The sequence below is a fragment of the Myxocyprinus asiaticus genome, chromosome 16, assembly GCF_019703515.2.
Source record: "Myxocyprinus asiaticus isolate MX2 ecotype Aquarium Trade chromosome 16, UBuf_Myxa_2, whole genome shotgun sequence".
Classification (NCBI taxonomy): Eukaryota; Metazoa; Chordata; class Actinopteri; order Cypriniformes; family Catostomidae; genus Myxocyprinus; species Myxocyprinus asiaticus.
The window spans coordinates 9,802,582-9,822,545 of NC_059359.1; the positions used below are offsets into that span (position 1 = coordinate 9,802,582).

Here is a 19,964-nt window from a genome sequence, read left to right on the forward strand (position 1 = left end):
TGCAAGTTTGGAACAACATGAGGGTGAATAAATAACGACTTTCTGTTTTGATGAACTATTCCTTTAAGACTTTGACTCTGTAACTTAAGCTTAATGTAGTAATGCTTTTGTGATCATGTCCATGATCATGATACTACCACATGCCAATAACCTTAGGATTGACCTCACTTTAGTTTACTTATATTGCACATTTACTCTAGATTAGTCCAGAAAGTTATTATAAATCTTGACCAGATCTGTAGATTTTTAACCATTTCACCCATTCTCTACAGAAGTACAGAGCTCTCATTTTTCATTTAGGAACTTGTTTCAATTCAGAAATTGAGTAGAAAACAGTTTATCTAATCTGACACTGAGTTAAGTAAACAAACCTAATGAAAATAATTAAGTGTTTGATATGGCTAATAACAGTTACTCAATCTACACTTTTGATAACTTCAGTTTGTTATGAATAATTTGCAACACTCCCTCTCTTTAGTTCTTTCTCTCATCCAAACTTTAGGAATAGGATGGACCTGTATGTTGTGGAATATGGAATGTATTTAGATGGCCTGTGTCCCTTTGGATGCTGTGACGTGGGGGTAGTGCAGGGCAGAACAGTAAAGGATCCTCATCAGGGACATTGCTGGGTCACTCTCTCTTCAAAGGGAAATAAAAGTGGGTCAGGACTGGGGGAAGAGATGAGAGGAGAAAAGAGGAGAAGGAAGGAAATCAGGAGCAACTGAGAACATGCCACACAGTTTATTTTAGTCTGTTGCACCAATGTTGATTAGTCAAACCTGTATGGTGCTTATTCTGTGATATGTTTTCGCTCGGTATGTAGCTTTACTGATAGGGCGACAATTGTCAAGGGACCTTGAAGCAAAATTCCGCAGATTTCCGCAGAATTGGAATACTTGTCATTCTCCAAGCTCTACACATGCCTAGAAATGCACCAATGTATCGGCCAAACATCGGCATCAGGTGGTAAAACCAATTATCTGCACTATTGGACATCGGCCGATTTGTTTAAAAACAGCCGATTATCAGGGCCGATTATTTCCTGTCGAAAGGCGGTGGAAAAACGTGTCTTCAATTCGAGCTGCATTTGAAAGAAAATGTCTCTTGTGTGGAATTACTTTGATTTGGGTGATAATGACAGCGGAGTTGCAATTTGTAAGCTTCGCACTGCAACAATTTTAAGAGGTGGAACTACCATTAAAACTTTTAACACAACTGATTTGATTACTCACATTAAAGAATGTGCATTTGTTTATAATTGAGACCAGTTACTTTGAAACATGAAAGACACATGGTGACATTGAGAATAAAGTTATGTTCTTTAGAAGTTGTGTAATTAATTACCAGTGATTTTAAAACAAGGTAGCAAAAAGAAGAACCATCAAACTGTTGTTAACGGCAGATTGATTGGCTCACAAATTTTGTATTGGGGCATCCCTATGTTTGTTTATTAAATAATTTGCTTTGTTTGATTACAAGTTAACAATAAGAGTGTAGTACTCTAAGCTATGTCCATTACCCCCAAAATCAGTACAGAAAATGTAAGAAAAGTCTGCCGTTTCCATCTGGGCCCATAATTCTAAACCACTCAGCTTTTTTATTTACAGAGAAAAATGTAAGATCGTTTCCTGTCCAAAGACCACTCTTGCATACAGTCACCGCAACATTCACCATCAGGTAGGCCGTCATCATATGCACTATTTCATCTAGTGATAGACTGGATACATCAGCTGATATTTTGCCATTTTGAGATTATCAGAATCAGCTGATAAGTATAGCTACTTGGTCGGCTAACAAAAGTATGGGCTTTTGCTTGTGTCACTTCCAAAATATACCTACAGACCTGTCAATTGTTAATGCACAATTTGTTTACAAATATTTTGTTAAAAAAATATGTGAAAGTAAAAAAAAAAAGTTTTTTTTTTCTCCAGCCTATATATGCACATTAAATTAGTATTAGCCTATTTGACACACAAGAGTGCTTTGACCGTATGACATCAAAGTTCAGTTCGTTTGGATGAGTGAACACTGTTTTCCAAACTCAGGTGTGCATCTGGGAATTGCACCCAAGTCTGCTTGAAAAGGTGGTCTGGGGTACGGTTCATGTGAACTCCAGTACGGTTCTCTGCTAATATGAATGCAATTGTACCAAATCGTGGAAGTGAACCGCTTGTGATGATGTATAATTCACATCTTTGCAGGCTCCCGATCGCAATTATTATGGTATAATACATTTCTCACACCTACTTGTCTCCATATAAATCCCCTTCTGAGAGTATCTCACATTCTTCACATCTCTTGCAGTGCATCCACGGGCTTGCAGCAGACAAACGCTAATATTTATTACATCATTGCACATTCAGTGCATCCGCGGGAGACAGACACAAGTGTCGTTGTGGGCTTGGCAAGTTTTTGTGGTAAATCCAGAGACAATTTAATACGTCACTTGATGTCTTCTCGAGTTGTTATCTAGTTACAGTGATAAACAGCTGCTGCTTTTACTCACGTTGATGACGTAATCGGACCGCGGTTCGGACCCAAATAATATAATGTGAACACAGACCAGCAGGGATGGGGGGAGGAAACAAACTCGGATTCGGTCCAAGGAATCGAACCAAGTGTGAAAGCACCCTTATGATCTGTATCAGCTTCGGCCATTGGAAAAACCTGTATCAGTTGACCACTAGTTTCATCTGTCATCCTAGAATTATTCTTGGCCCCTGTTTACACCTGACATTAAAATGTGCTTTGGCCGATCCATTTGAAACAGAACGACACTAAAGACAGGTTAAACAGGGTCAAAAATGTTTTGAAATTTGTCTGCTTCAACTACATCCGGAGGTGTAGTGTAAACGCTCATCTGTTCAAATGCGTTCAAACAGCAGTTAAGCATTGCCTACTCACCTTTTAATCAAGCACTTTTTTTTTTCTCCCCAATTTGGAATGCCCAATTCCCAAATGCGCTCTTAAGTCCTTGTGGTGGCGTAGTGACTTGCCTCAATCCGGGTGGCGGAGGACAAATCTCAGTTGCCTCCCCGTCTGAGACTGTCAATCTGTGCATCTTATCACGTGGCTTGTTGAGCGCGTTACCGCGGAGACACAGCGCGTGTAGAGGCTTCACGCTATTTTCCGCGGCATCCAAACACAACTCACCATGCGCCCTACCGAGAGCAAGAACCACACATTATAGCGACCATGAGGAGGTTACCCCATGTGACTCTACAATCCCTAGCAAACAGGCCAATTTGGTTGCGTAGGAGACCTGGCTGGAGTCATTCAGCACACCCTGGATTCAAATTCGTGACTCCAGGAGTGGTAGTCAGCGTCTTTACTCGCTGAGCTACTCAGGCCCCTAAAATTAGTGTTTTAAACTTTGTCGGTTACATGTGGTTTTGAAAGGAAATAATTATAATTTTAAAAGCGCATACATAAACATGTACAAGAACTTCCGGAACTTGTTCAGTGTGCCTGATATCAACATTCAGTTTATACAGGTAATCTAAAATCATTTAGAATGCTGCTCTAAACATCAGGCAAGTATAATTGGGAGAAGTAGTGCACAGCTTTTTTGCACTTTCTTTTTCTTTTAGTACTTTTGCACTTTATTGTCATGCATTAACACACTGATGTAATGATTGATTATATGTAGTCATGAAATCGGAGACCCTCGCCTTGAAATATGAACACAATTGTTTAAAGAGATGCATACTTCAACTAGGTGTAAATGTCGATGTGTATCCCCTGATCTCTTGTGATTGAACTGCTCAAAACAAATCTCAATTCCAGGTGTAATAAGGTCCTTAGGTGATACAAAGATTTGGTATTTCTGGAAGGATTTCTATCTGTGCACATGTATCTATCTCTGGACTTGAGCATGTGCCAGTACAATGCTTAAACACCTGCATGTGTGGCTTAGTAGCCGATATTTGAAACATGCCTGTTTCAAGGCCCATGGTTAAAAGGCTGTGTGTGTCCATGTAAAAGGCCTTGTTGTCACCATGGGAGTGCAAGACTGCTTCATGCACTGACTGTGACAGCAAAGTGCCTGTCTGTGTGCTTGCCTGCATGCCTGCACACACCCCTTGCCAGGCTCCATGACTGCTCTAAGCTGGCACAGCAAGAATTAAATAGCCAGAGCTTCTAGAGATTATGCCTGGCTTAACAGAAGCTTAATCACATCGTATGTGCAGTATTGGAGGAATAGGATAGGCAGAGGAAGAGCTGGACTAAGGGGCATGAGGAGTTTGTGTGGACTGGAGTCTAAGAATTGCTGTTTTTACTCTGTACATACTGTATGTTATGGGTATAATTGGTTTTATGTCCAAAAGTGGGTGGGGTGGAGATCAATTGTCAACCTTATGGACCTGGCAGTTTCAGAAGTGCTGGTCTAGAGAACCACCTGTGTGATAACCAACCAAGAAATATTTTAATGGAATGCTTTAAACCTAATTCAGCTATATATTGACTTTTGATACCAACTTGCTGTCTGGTAATTATATATAGATGGGCATTATCCAAAATAGGCTACACACAGGCTGACAAAGTATAACGTAAATGTTTCAGATGGCACTTGTGTACATGAGGGTGTACTATTGTGATTCTGTAACATGATGTCTTATTAATTACTGTGATTATAACATCCATTTGCATACGCTTTACAGAGGAGACCTTTTTTCATTAGATCATTACATTTGTATGCTACTAATTTAATGTGGACGGGCAATTATTCGCCTTTATGTGTACCTGGATTGACTAACGCTACAGTTGTTTATGATTATACATTTTATGATTAATTTTCCTTCAATAATACTGCAAAATCTCTTAATATGATATGTATAAATACATCAACCAAAATTATAATATTCTATACGAGAGATAAGGAAAAAGGTAAGCAGAATATATTATCGATGGGGCACATGGTAAGTTGTGCGTGGAGATCACGGGGAATAACATGAGCCTCCACACGCGGCAAGTCTGTGCGGTAACGCGCCCAGTAAGCCACGTGATAAGATGCGTTGGTTGACTGTCTCAGAAGCGGAGGCAACTGCGATTTGTCCTCCGACGCCCAAATTGAGGTGAGCAACTGAGCCACCACGAGGACCTAGTGAGCACTGGGAATTAAGCATGCCAAATTGGGGAGAAAGAGAGATAAAAAAGAAAAAAAGAAACTCACCTGAAAATTACATCCTTGTCCATTGTGAATATTCAGTGTAGCTGTGTATGAAGGTCACTGCGAAACCAAAATGTTTACCAAACTTTATCTCCATGCGAAATCCGTAAGGGGAAATTCTTCGACACTGGAAGCCCATCGTGCAAAATTAACGATCGCTTGGATTCCCATTGAGATGAATGTATTTCGCCAGTGGAATTTCGCTGTGCGAAGGTATGTGTGGCCGTGTCTTAAGATATCTTAGTACTATAATGATTAATTAGCTGATATTTGGCTATTGTCGACTTCGGCCAATTTATTGGCGGATTAACAGAAGTGGTCATTCCTCCTAGTGTCAGTTCCAAAATGTACCAGTCTGTCAGTGGATAGTTTGTTTTGAAATATTTTTGGTAAATATTGTGTGAGACGTGTTCATACGTTTAAGTTCCATCGCTCACTTTGTGTAAAATTCATTCAAAAGTTGAATAAAAGTTTTGTTTATTGTGTTGCTAAGAAAACCAATGTAAGGTTGACCAATTACGACTTTATTTACTGATGTATAAAACGCCAATAAATTAATTCAGTAACGCAGTCCTCAGCTTCTTTTTGATAACCTATGTAAACAATATGCCATGCAGATGCCCCACACAAATATAAGTATTTTAATGTAAATTCTATTCATCTAAATTAATCGCAATTACAATATCAATGGAAATAATCGACAGTTGTTATTTTTGTCAAAATCATGCAGCCCTAGATAGATGTCTGTGTATGTTGATGACAGTAACTTGTTTAATTTAGTGGATACAAGAGTGAAATATATACAAAAACTAGAGGGAGTTGCTAGACGTTTGTTAAATATATCGATCTTTTTTGTAACTCTAAAAGATTTATGTTTATTTTGCAGTGGAAATAACATTAAAACTTCCCAACGAATTGGATACTTGCATGTGAATATGCAAAGACAAAGCAGTTCAACTTTTAAAGGTTTTTAGGAAATGTTCAAGTTGGGAATCATTTCCTCTCCAATAGAATGTCTATAGCACTCATGCCTTGTAATGGGGAAATGTATTTGACCTGTGTTTTAGATTGATTATTTTAAATGGGTTTGTCCTTCTGCAAATCCAGTGGCCTTAGTTTATTCCAGTCCTGCCATTATATCACGTGTTCATCAACTCCTGTGTCTGTGTGAACTTTTATACTGCATAGTCAAAAAATAAATGTCAGCCAAACTACTTATAGTTTGGATGGCCACCAGGTTTGCTTTCAGAACTAAAAAGATTTGAATTCTATTTGATCATAGTTCAGAACAAAATAAATTAGGGATGTGCACGAGTAAAAATACTATTCGAATTTTGCAAAGTTTTGCTTTGCTGGCCATATATACAGTAGATGTATGTTAAATCCTGAACACACAAACTAAAACTCGCAGTTATAACAGAATGCACTGGGTGGCGCTGTTGAGAGTGGACACAAGTTGATCACATTGGATGAACAAACGGTTCTGTCAGTTCGTTTTTATTTGGACACCAGAAAGCGGGTTATTAAGAATGTGGCTTTCCGTGAGAAAGCTGGGTTCCTGTTTAAATGTACTGTATAAGCGGTGCACTCTTTACTCCCGTATATGTGCATCTCGTCAGAAAGCAGCATCCCTGTAGCAACGTAATCCCCGCGACGCTTCCGTAAACAACAAACATGGCATCCGAGAAAGACTTTGCAATTTTACTTTCCGTTGTTTGGCTTTATTTATAGATATTCCACAGTTGTTGCTGTGTTTGTTTTCTTAAATTTCTATTGACCTGCAACAGAATTGCGCTGCAATAGTGGGGTTTCCTCACACGTAAATCTACGGTATTCCCAATGTACAAGCATATATGCGGAGGTAAGGGACATCCCATCATTTAAACTGGTATGTATGAGTATAGTTTACTGAGCATGTTTCTTTTTCTTCACTTTGCATGAGCTTAAATGCTTTCAGTCTATACATTTTTGTTTTCACACATTGCTTGTTTAAATGTTTTCAACAAAAAAACACAGTACATAATATAAGCTTATTTTGGATGTAAATAGAAGCTTGTTTTTTTTTAAATGGTGATGCAACCTTAATGATTGAAAAACATTATTTCACAATGTCTCTTTCTCATTAATTACCTTCATTTAAATAATAGATTATTCGAGTATTCGTTTTTTATGAGCTTAAATATTCAAATACCAAATTACTGATAAATCCCCATCCCTAAATTAAATATTTAGTGTTCGTTCAGGTAGAATGTAATCTTGCACACTTCACCTTAAACTTTATTACAGACATTATCAGAGCTGTTTACTGCACATTTTTTTTTTTTTTTTTTTTTACTCTCTTTAGAGACTTTTGGAAATCCAGAACTGATCTTTTGAGGAATTTACAACTATAGGCCTTGTTCCAAAAATCATTTGATGATTCTGTTTTTTTTTTTTTTTTAAACATTTTCTTGTTAAACACACAATATAGAAGGATGCATTTGCATGACGTTAACAAGTAAAATCTAATTAGTTTACCTAAATTTGAAAAAGCATGCAAACCGATGGCCTTAAAAAAATCTTAGTAAACATGCTTATTTGGCTCAAGTACAGTGAACTTAATTATTTAAGTTTACTAGTTTCAAGTAAACTTAACTCATCTGTGATTAAAGTATCATTCTTTTTATTTAATTATTTAGATTGTGTTAAAGCACGTCTTATACAGTGTAAGAGAAATTATGACTGGACTCTAGGTCAGCCATGTGGCACATTGGATTCTCCTCAGTACTTAATGCACATAAATCTGCACTTTTGTAAAGTACAATTGAGTAAAGAAGAATGGCTTAAATTTAAAAGGCTCCAGGTCCACCACAAGTAACACTAATCACCCTAATGGTGACTTCACACAAATCACAACTAGTAACCAGCTACAAAACAACAACAATAGTCATAAGAATTAAAACTATAAAAAAAAAATTTAATATCAATTATATTTCTCCATAAGTTCCCTTGTCTTGACCAAACAAACATAATTTATTCTTATGGGATTCCCACACAGCCGAAATTTTGTTCTTGATAATTCTGAGTTAGAAGCAAAAGTTTAAAGATCGTATATATCTGAGTTATGAGTTCCAAAATGTGACATTTCAAGTACTGTTTAATTAGAACCACTTGACTGTTTTTAATTAATGACAACTTTAGGGTTTAGAGAGTAACAGTAACTTCATTAAAACTGTTTTGAACAGTAAAAAATAAAGCTCAAGTTGAGTCAACTTTTTTTTAAGATAACTGTTAGTATTTACATTGTTTCCTATTTTTGAAAAGTCTTTTTTTGGGTGGGACTGAAGCAAATGCTGGCAAAATTATTTATTTATTCATTTATTAAAAAAAAAAAAATGTTTTAGTATAGCAAGCCATGACATTGTGCTACAGACAGTTATACATGATAAGAACAAGATATGTGTTTTAAAAAAAATACTTTACCTGTCCTTTCAGTCATTCACCAAGTGCTGATGTGTAAAGGCTGTTCTCTCTCACTTTCTAAGCTTTCATGCTATAATTTGGCTTGACCACTAGAGGCAGCAGAGGAGGGACAAGCACTAGATTAGATTAGATTCAACTTTATTGTCATTGTGCAGAGTACAGAGCCAATGAAATACAGAAGCATATAACCAGAAATGCAGATAGCTGTGTGAGTGTGTGTGTGTGTGTGTGTGTGAGTGTGTGTGTGTGTGTGTGTGTGTGTGTGTGTGTACATATATATATATATATATATATATATATATATATATATATATATATATATATATATACACACACACACACACACACACACACACACACACTACCGGTCAAAAGTTTTGAAACACACTCATTCTTGATTATAATCATTTTTTTCTTCACATTTTAGAATAATGGTAAAGTCATCAAAACTATGGAATAATAGAAATGGAAATATGGGAATTATGTTGTGACTAAACAAAATCCAAAATAAATCAAAACTGTGTTATATTTTAGCATCTTCAAAGTAGTCACCCTTTGCCTAGAATTTGCAGACATGTACTCTTGACATTTTCTCAACCAACTTCTTGAGGTATCACCCTGTATTGAAGGAGTTTCCATCTATGTTGGGCACTTATTGGCTGCTTTTCTTTATTATTTGGTCCAAGTTATCAATTTCAAAAACATTTTTTTTTATATTAAATTTTAGTTTTGTAATGAAATAAATGAATATGGTGGCACAATTATATTTTTGTCTACAAATTAATTTCAAACATTTAAACATTCGCCTTCAGATCAAAAGATTTTTAAGATCATGAGAAACATTTCAGTCAAGTGTTTCAAAACTTTTGACCGGTAGTGTTTGTGTATATATATGAATGTATTATAAACTTTGTTAAAGTGCATTTTTAAGATTCAGATGGTAGACCAGTCAGTGCAAATAAGTAATAGTATATACAGAAGGTGCTTTGGTACTGAATGAAGTAGAAAAGGCTAATGACTGTTACAGTGAAAGATACTATTCGGTGCAAATAGCATGTTAAAGAGACGGGTGCATTGATTCAAGTATAACAGGAGAAGTAAAATATGAAGTAAACAGTTTAAAGTAATGTGCAACTGGTATTATACAGTTTTTTTTTCCACTAACTTCTCAATTATCAATTTTATCACCAGAGTAGTTATATACTGTTATATGAGATTTTTCCATTTTAGTTGTATGTAAATGTTGTATATAACATGTAGGAATTACGCTTTTTTTCTACATTTTGTAAAATTGTGCACTGTGTACATCCTGATGCATATTGTGGCTCGAGGCTACCAATGACACCTATGACCCATGGGCAACCTGATCTCACTTAAACTCTTCCTGACCCCTTAAGAAAGAAAATAACCCTTAATCCCTCCATTGTTGCCCATGCATGGCATCTAGTGCATACATTAAAACAGTAGACTCTATGTAATATAATCACACACAGAATAAATAATTGTACATTAATTGCATTTAAAAAAAAATGATGACACTGGTGTGGCCTGGGTGACAGCGTCCTTGCTGTTTCTCTCATTGACTGTCTGTGAAACTGTTATATGTATGGTTTTCAGGTGAAAGGTCATGCTGTGGAAGGGAGGGCAGGGAGGAGGGGAAGGCTCATCAGGGATTAACAGTGGGGATTCTCCTGCGTCTCTCTCCACGAAACGGTCAGGCATAAGTGCACTGACACGTGAGGACAGATACTGTCAAGCTTCGTCTCTTCCTGATCATCAGGAACATGTGTATTCTTACCAGAACATTTATTTTTAATTGACCATGATGTGACGTAATAGTCATACTCCCCCCTTGTATATACAGTAATTTAAAGTAATACTGAAATTAGTATCAAATCTGGGAAACAAAATGAAAATTCAATAAATAAATAAAAAGTTAAACACTACTTATTCAAGTGATTATCTAATCAGCCAATCAGCAGTGCAGTGCATAAAATCATTCAAATACGGGTCAGGAGCTTCAGTTTATGTTCAAATCAACCATCAGAATCTGGAAAAAATGTGATCTCAGTGACTTCGACCATGACATGATTGCTAGTGCCAGACGGGCTGGTTTGAGTATTTCTGTAACTGCTGATCTCCTGGGATTTTCACACACAACAGTCTCTAGAGTTTACTCTGAATGGTGCCAAAAACAAAAAACATCCAGTGAGCAGCAGTTCTGTGGATGGAAACACCTTGTTGATGAGAGAGGTCAACGGAGAATGGCCAGACTGGTTCGAGCTGACAGAAAAGCTACGGTAACTCCGATAACTCATCTCAGAATGCACAACACGTTGAACCTTAAGGCGAATGGGCTACAACAGTAGAAGACCATGTCGGGCACTTTATTAGGACCATAATATTCCTAATAAAGTGCTCAGTGAATGTATATCAAAGTAATAAAAGTATTACTGAAATTAGTATCATATCTGGAGGAAATTAGATGCATGATACCATTGAGAAAATGGGATTGTATATATCATTTATTTGTATGTACACTCATATTTTGTCTATGTTTGAAATGTACACATTTTTTAATTGTATGACAACTTTCTATCAAACTGAATTGAGTAATCTTTAGTAAAATATGCATATTATGAATCAAGCATAATGTACAGTATTTAACTAAACCTAAATACTTAAATTTTAGAAATGTAGATTATCAAAAGTAAAGTAGATTATCATAAATCAGTGTGATGGAAATGTGTGTGTAAAATAATCTTAAAAATAAACATGCATGTATAGTTACGTGTGTGTGTGTGTATTCAAGGTTAGTACTAAGTGTACTCAAAAAATAAATGTAAGATATATGCATTTCAATTTCATAACAAATTTCCAGCAAATTGAATTGCATAATCTTTAACAAAATTTGATTAGAAAACTTAGATTGGAAAAAAAAAAGTACTGTAGAGGTCGACCGATAGTGGATTTTACCGATAACCAAGTTGGGCAGTACCTGCCAATAACTGATTAATCAACCAATCGTTTTTAAAATTTATACTGAATGAAAAAGTAACACTCAAAGTAAAATAGTTCTTAACTTTATTACAAAAATAAACAGTATTGACTGAAACATGAAAATGTATTGTACTTTTTTTAAATGAAATAAATATTTATATATATGAACTACTATTCAAATTTTAGTCCGCTGATTTTTAAATTGACGTTGTTTCCTTAGTCCACAAGAGGGCACAATAAATACATAAACCATTCAGCACCGTTATATTATTGCATAGAACATTCCTTTCTTTGCTGTTACCAGCATTTCATTTTCAACTAATGTGCATAAAATAAATGTAAAAAATTTAGTCGGTCCATATTCTCAAACGTTAAGTCAAAAATAAAATGAGGGGGGAAAACGGTTCAATAGACTGTTTACATGGTGTTACACTTGCACTGATTCCTACTACTCCAGACTCAAGCTTCATAATAACAGCGAAATACCACATTGTTTTTTATTCAGTACAGTTGTATGTAGAGTAGCAATATTCACAGATAGCAGTGGTATTTGGCTGAACTCGGTGGTGAAGCGGCTCAGACTATGGGCCCAGGCCAGGGGCTGTTCAAACAGATGGAAAAACAACAGACTGGAACCGAACGCAAGGATCTCGAGACACACATTTCCAAGTTGAACATCTTTCCTGACAAAGCATTTAAACAACTCATTGTTTAATATGAGAAACGCTTATAAGAGAGCAAGACGCAATGGCCAAAGACCTTCACAAACTATAGGGCTGTTCACACCGAACGCTTTTGCAACCATCCATTTGTTTCTTTATGTAAACGCGCACTAGACGAACGTCTTTGTTTCCCTTGTTTTTGTTTATTCAGCGTCTCGTGCAGGAGTGCTGTTTTTTTAGATGATGTGTCTAATTAAAAAGAAATTTAAAAGCATATTGAGACACCTGCTTTCTGTTAAACTGTATTTGTTGTGCTGTGTCTAGCTTTTTTTAGCGTAAGAATGCGATCGATCTGAAGTCATCGTATTACAGTGAGGATAAAAAAATTTCATTGAAATCAGATGTGTTTCTGGTTTGTACTTTTATCTCGGCTACATGAAGATATTAATTTGCTTTCTCACGTCACTAGCTTTAAAAGTGCAACTTAGCTGGCTAACGAATGCATAAATGTGACCAGCTGGATATAAACTAATGCAAATAGATGGTAATGGATGGTAACAGTCTTGACATTTAAACATTTGGGTAGGACTTGCGTGTATTTTTGTCACATTGTTCTAACCACTTGAAGTTAGATTTAATGTTAGTGTCCTCTCAGCCTTGTTGGCAAACATACTACTGTTCTCTACTAATGCAGCATCTAGTCAACAAATGCATTACTTTATAATGATATGACAACATGTACTGTATTCATACCTTTTTGTTGTTGATGTTTTAAATCTGCATCTGAAGTGTTCCGCTCCATGCAAAGTGTAGTCTCACGTGTCAAAACAAACACTACAAGGCATCAGTGAAGTGACCTCTAGAGGCCACTCTCATACAATTTAATGACAGTGGACCCTTCCCAGCCACACCAGCACCGGACACAACGAGGAAAAACTATCGGTGTGGATTTTTGCCAATAACCGATAGGTCCAGAAATATGTTATCGGTGCCGATTAATCGGCAAAACCGACACATCGGTCGACCTCTAGTGTGCTGTATATATAGTGGAATTAACATAACTTTCTGGCATTAATTCATCATTTGTGTCTATAATACATGATGCTTTGGTGCGTCCCAAACCGCACACTTCTGCACTATTCTATGCCATTTTGTAGTGCGAGTAGTATGTTTATACTGAAAATGCATAAAAAAAGAAGCGTATTACCAAGGTACTTGGATGATGCACTTCTTCAACCATCAAAATGAAGTGTGGAATGTTAGACACTTCATGCACTCAGTAAACACGGCTTGCCATATTATGTAGCGGAAGGGGCGGAGTTAACTGGTGCATAATGTATTCTGTAAGTGTATAGTGTGGAATCTGGGACACAGCTTTTGTTTTGTGAATTCTAAAAATTTAAAATCAGTATAAGAAATTAAAGAAAATCTAAAAAGTCTTGTTTTGTATGACAGTTTTGTCCATTAATTCCTGAAGTTTTTTTTATTAGTGGTCAACCGATACAGGTTTTTTAATGGCCAATGGCGATATATCACACAATTTAATATAGTAAATAACATAAACATAAAATTTCTAAAAAATTAATACATATTTTTTAGCACTATATTTACTCAATTTCACACTAAACTTTAACTTTGTAAAAAAGAATCTAAAAAAATAATATTGTATTTTAAATGGTAGATAGCCATTTCTTCTGATTTCTGTTTAGTCATCAAATTTTAGTAATTTATTTGCACATAAAGAAATTGTTAATATATTAGGAAAAAGGAAATAACAGTACACACAGTAGTCCAGCAACCATGGATGGCATGTCCATGTTAGCAATCGCATTTTCTCAAAAAATACAGAATCAAAACAAATGTACATACAGTGCATAGTGAATAAGACATTTACTTATAGCACACGTGAAGCTCTTTTACTTTGAAGTTGCACTCAGGCGCTCGTGCGGATCCAGCATGAGCAGCAATCTCCTGACAGTTTAAACGGCCTGGATCGCCTGCTTGGATTGACACGGAGTGACCGTCATGATTTGTGAATCAGAGGAACTTTTGATCCTGATCCTGAATTTTTTTTTATTCTGGCTAATAGAATATGCACTTCAGAGGAAGATATTAGATGAGCGCTCAACGGGAAGAAAATGCTGGATTTTTGTGAGGTTCGTGAATTACATCTGTTTAAAAGAGATATGCACAAATATTTGCAGATGGTATATGATAGAAGTTTCATTGATATTTGCCTTTTATCATTGGAAAAGAAAGTTTAAAGTGACAGGGAACTGCTGAGGAGAGGCTGATAGAATACAGTGTGATAAATGAGCGCTCCACAGGATGCTGGATCTGCTCAAGTTTTGTGAGGTTTGTTTATTGCATCTGTTTAAAAGAGATATGCACATATTTGCTGACAGTATATTAGTTTTATTGATATTTGCCTTTTTATCATTAGACAAGAGAGTTAGAAGTTACAAGTTCAACTGTTGAGGAGAGAGAGGGAGAATGAAACAGGCGAGCACTTTATCATTATGAGCTCAGACGTGTCTTTCGCGGCTCTGATATGCGGACCGTTTAAATGACACTGTGTTGCACACGGGTCTGTTATTGTGGTAACACGATGGCACGTAACAACAAAATGAACTGTGACTGGTCGTTTACATGTCTCATTCACTTCACATGCAAGCAGGCGATTTTCGGCGTCCTCAAGAAACAAATCGGCCAAACGGGAAGATTTATCGGCCGATGCCGAAAATGAAAAAAAGTCAGAATATCAGCCGATTTATCGCCCTCTGCAATATATCGGTCGACCACTAGGTTTAATGCCATGTGACAGCAGCTGTGACTTAATAGAGTTATTTTGAAATGCTGGTGCCATGGCCGAAGCATTGGGACAGCTTTAGGGTTCATATCTATAACTGTCCAAGCACGGCACCTCATGCAACCTATTTATGGATGAAACCTCAAACTTCTGTAATGGTAAACTTGACTCTACCCCCCCTTAAGTTTCTTGGCAGAATTTCCACGGCACTAGCAACATTGGGCCATTTTTGTCATATGTAACTTAAAGTGCAAGAGGGCAACTGCTCTGTTTTAAAACTTTTTTTTCTTTTTGGAGCTACAGCTTCATATCCTGTGCATCATTCTGCCCTAAACCACTTGTAGGATAACTACTTTTGAGCCCAAATGTAGTTATCATGGTTTCCTTAAATCTTATAGATAAAGTTAACTGAAAAGCTATTTAAAAGTCCAGGTGTCCTGAAATAAATGTTGAGACCAGTTTTCTCTTTGTTTAATGCCACTTTGTTTGTCATTTGAGTGGCAGGGGCACATTAAAGGGTGGCGGTACCCCCTATTTACAAGGAATATTACAAGCTGGATGTTCTGTACCCCACCTGTTTTAAGTGTTCATTCCATAATTGGCATGTTTTGTTATACTGCACTTGGATATATGCTGAATAGATGAAGTCCAAAGAAAGCACACACTTTAAGAGGCTATTTTAAATATTTAGGGACTAAGAGGTCATACATCGCCCTGTAGCTTTCCTTAGTTGTAAATATTTCTCTGTAGGTGGACGAGCAGATTTGCCAATGGGAAGTGTTTGCTGGGAGTGCTGTGATGTATATCTGGCCAGTTCTGCCTGTCGATAAGGAGGTTGAAAATAAAGCACTGAAGAGTATATGATTTGTTTTGGACAGCATGCCATCCTCATCTTCTGCTTTTAGTGGAAAACCCATATTTGTTGCCTTATTTAACTTGCATGTGTCTAAACAGACAAATGTCTTTCTGTAATGCACACTTTAAAATGGAGGGGAAAAAACATCTCTGGCGTGAGCAGAGCTGAAACACAACCCCGGCAACCTCCCCGCAGTGTAATTGTAATTCGCTGCTGTGTTACCCCGCCGTTCCTTGTGCGCTTGCTAGCTTCTTCAGTGAAGTTCGACTACCGTATCTTCCCACTGCATCATGTTTACCTAGCAACACGCATCACCCGCTGCCGGCCCTCCCATTGGTCATTTCAAAACGCACCCGGGACCAATGGCAGCGCTGTTACCATGGTACAGTGTGTAGTTGCCGTGTGGAATTTTGCTGCAAGGCACGTGAGTCTCGGAATCTTCGCCTTGCGTTTTTAATCTCGGTGTCTGGGAGCTTTGCAAAGGTGATTTATTGGAACCGAGTCACATTTCCTCTCAAGAACCAGCTCACTTGTACACGTAGACGTTTATCTGTACATTTATGCTTTACAACCCAAAATAATAATGTGACACATAAGGGGGCTGCCGCAGCTATCAGAGGGGTGCGCGCACTGTTTTAACAGTTTGATGGCATAGTATTAAAGGGTCTCCAAATGTATTTTAGCGCATTTTTTGAAACATGTCGAGACTGGCACTTCTCAGATATTTTGTGCATATATAGTTATTTTATTCAAGTATTCCCATGAAGTAGCCTAATACACATGTGGTTGCTTGTTATTATAATTTTACAGTTTAAATGATATTGGATATAAATGTGTTTTTATATTGCTTTTATTGTTTTAGTTGCATGTTGGTAAGTTCGTTTGGGAGTGTCCATCTGCTAGCCACCAAAAATGTCACTCTTTTGTAGCCTTTTAATCTTTGAACTAGTGTGTGAATTTTCTATGGTTGCTTGATGAGCGAAAATCGATGTAGATAAAATAGGCACGCGCGTGATTCTGAATTGGCGGCGTTTACTGATATTTGAGTACATGATATGTATGCTTGCATATCACTGATTGAAAGCAATCATATCGATCATTTTCTCTTGGTAAGAGAAAGATACGTGAAAAGATGCACATAAACGGGCTTCTGTGGAGTCATGGAGGATGAATGACAGCATGGTTAACCTCGTTTTGCACCACCATCGACCCCCCCTCCCTTATACTCTTTTAGGGGAGAACGGGGAGAGGAATTACCAACCCGCACACAACTAGATTTTTAAACATGCTTCTTAAACATATTGTGAAATTACACAAAACTCAAACAATTAATACATTTTTGTCATTATATATATATATATATATATATATATATGTAAAATAGCATTCTGAGATTATATTCTTCTCACCACAATTGTACATAGCGGTTATCTGAGTTACCGTGGACATTGTCAGTTCGAACCAGTCTGGCCATTCTCTGTTGACCTCTCTCATCAACAAGGCGTTTCCATCTGCTGAACTGCCGCTCACTGGATGTTTTTTGTTTCTGGCACCATTCTGAGTAAATTCTAGAGACTGTTGTGTGTGAAAATCCCAGGAGATCAGCAATTACAGAAATACTCAAACCAGCCCATCTGGCACCAACAAACATGCCATGGTCCAAATCACTGAGATCAATTTTTCCCCATTTTGATGGTTGATGTGAACATTAACTGAAGCTCCTGACCCATATCTGCGTGATTTTATGCACTGCACTGCTGCCACACGATTGGCTGATCGCATGGATGATTGTTGGTGCCAGACGGGCTGGTTTGAGTATTTCTCTAACTGCTGATCTCCTGGGATTTTCACACACAACAGGTTACTGTGATCGGTGACTAAAAACGTGCATTTAGGTTTGTTCTTCACATAAAATTATTGTAAGACTTGGAATACACCTGGAATGAAACGGGTCACTTCAGCAGTGCAGGATGTGTACAGACATATTAAATAGACAGATAAACAACAGAATAAATATTAACCACTGTGAATAAATGTTGCACTTGCCAGATGCGTCGTAAAACTGACGCCAGAGGGCGCTTTTGGCGTCTGTAGATTGATGCGCTGGGCTCTTGCACAAGCGTCAGTCTTTGACGCTTTGGGAGTGAGAACGTGTTGCAACATATATATATATATATATATATAAGCTTGATATTGCAACTCTGTATGTATCCTGTGCAAATGTCGCTCAACAGTAAATACATTAACTCAAACTAATATATATATATGTGTGTGTGTGTGTGTGTGTTTTCATGAGACGTTTAAGCTTAGTTTAATTACGAAAATGAATCAGTAAAATATGACTAAAAATATTAACTTGGAGATAAGTTTGCGGTAGAGTTGATCTAATGCACTTTATATGTAATATCTTATTTAGTTAAATCTTAGGCCAAGAACTTAACCCTTATTTTTTAATGTTATTATTATTTTTGTTAAATATCAGTTTATTTAATTAGCATTTCAGTTAAAAGAATATTCCAATCGACAGCATTTGTGGCATATTGTTGATTACCACAAAAAATAATTTCGACTCATCCCTTTTTTTCTTTAAAGAAATGTACAGTGATGTGCTTTATAATTAATGGGGCAATTTTATGGAGGTTAAAAGCAGAAATGTGAAGCTTATAAGTTCGTGTATTATTTGAGCTTTAAAGTTGTTTAAGTCGTTTTTACACACACACACACACACACACACACACACAAAGTCATTTAATAAGAAAATTCCATCAAATTGAATTGAAGTATTAAGTTTTATTAATCACACAATTCAATGTGACTCAATTTTGTTATGAAATTGAATTGCGTAAATCTTATAAATAAGTTAAAAATAGTTTTTAGTGTATGGACGTTTGAGGGTTTACGGAGTTACGTCATGACAACGAAGTTGTAAAACTGGATATAACTACACAAAGGCTAATAATCAATTTTATCACACTAAACTCATGTCAACATATTTATTATTTATGTCACTATACTTTTGAAACCGTGAGTGTTTTAACGTTGTAAGTGCCTTACTGTTGTTTTTAAAGAGAAATTGAAAATAATTTGTGGTAATCACCATTATGCCACAAATGCTGTCGATTGAGCATAATTTGTATTGAACCCGGAATATTATTTAAAGCTTGGCACAAGTTATTTGAAACAAGAATGATCACGTAAAGTTTTCCTCATTGCAACAATTCTCAGATTCTCGGCCTCGTTGTTGTCTCCCCCTCCTCCACCTCCATATCAATCTACCTGAAGTCTTGTGTTATTTCCGCGGGCACGTCATCCTGTTTCCGCGGCGCACTTTGGAGACAACAAGGAGCTAGGGGAAAGGGCAGTCTCTCGTCTCCGCTCCGCCCACATTCCAAGCTGACCAATTCAAACAGCCACGGGGACAGCTCCTGACCAATCGCAGATAAGCTGCCGTGGCGTCGGATAGCAACAGACCCTGTGAACGCGCAGACAGGGGGTGGAGAATGTAGCACCCATGAACGCGCGTTAGCAGGAGAGGAGGGAGGGAGATTTGAGGAGCAGTTCTATGGGAAGGAACATTGGCGTGTGTGCGCGCGCTTTAGCACAGAAAAGTTTTATGAAACTCAAAGGGCACGGAAAAAAATAACTTGTGTGTCACGCACACATGTGTAGCCCAGCAAAGGCATTGTTTCAAACTAAGCGTAATATGTTTCAAATCATGGCTATGAATTCTGAAATTTTAGGGACATGTTTACGAGGTGGGTAGCCTACCTTTCCCCCTAAAGACCCGACCTTGACATATTGATTTGTTTTGCATAGAGTTACAACTCTGTTTTTAGGCGTTCCATTGTTTTGCAGCCTTGCAAACAAGGCAATTATGTTCAATTAGGGATTGCTCCTAATGATTCCAGTGATCTCTCTCTCTCTCTCTCTCTCTCTCTCTCTCTCTCTCTCTCTCTCTCTCTCTCTCTTATATATATATATATATATATATATATATATATATAT

At 37.1% G+C, this 19,964-nt stretch overlaps 1 protein-coding gene and 1 long non-coding RNA gene across 2 annotated transcripts in view; one reads left to right on the forward strand and one right to left on the reverse strand.

Moving 5' to 3' along the window:
- LOC127454190 (dual specificity tyrosine-phosphorylation-regulated kinase 1B-like) overlaps positions 1-19,964 on the forward strand; it is a 70,410-nt gene that overhangs the window by 12,366 nt on the left and 38,080 nt on the right. The window lies entirely within an intron of this gene.
- On the reverse strand, positions 192-19,443 carry LOC127454219 (uncharacterized). The gene is made up of 3 exons (XR_007899503.1): positions 19,236-19,443; positions 8,633-8,721; positions 192-668 (listed from the first exon to the last, which is right to left on the reverse strand). It is a non-coding gene; the product is annotated as an uncharacterized LOC127454219 (long non-coding RNA).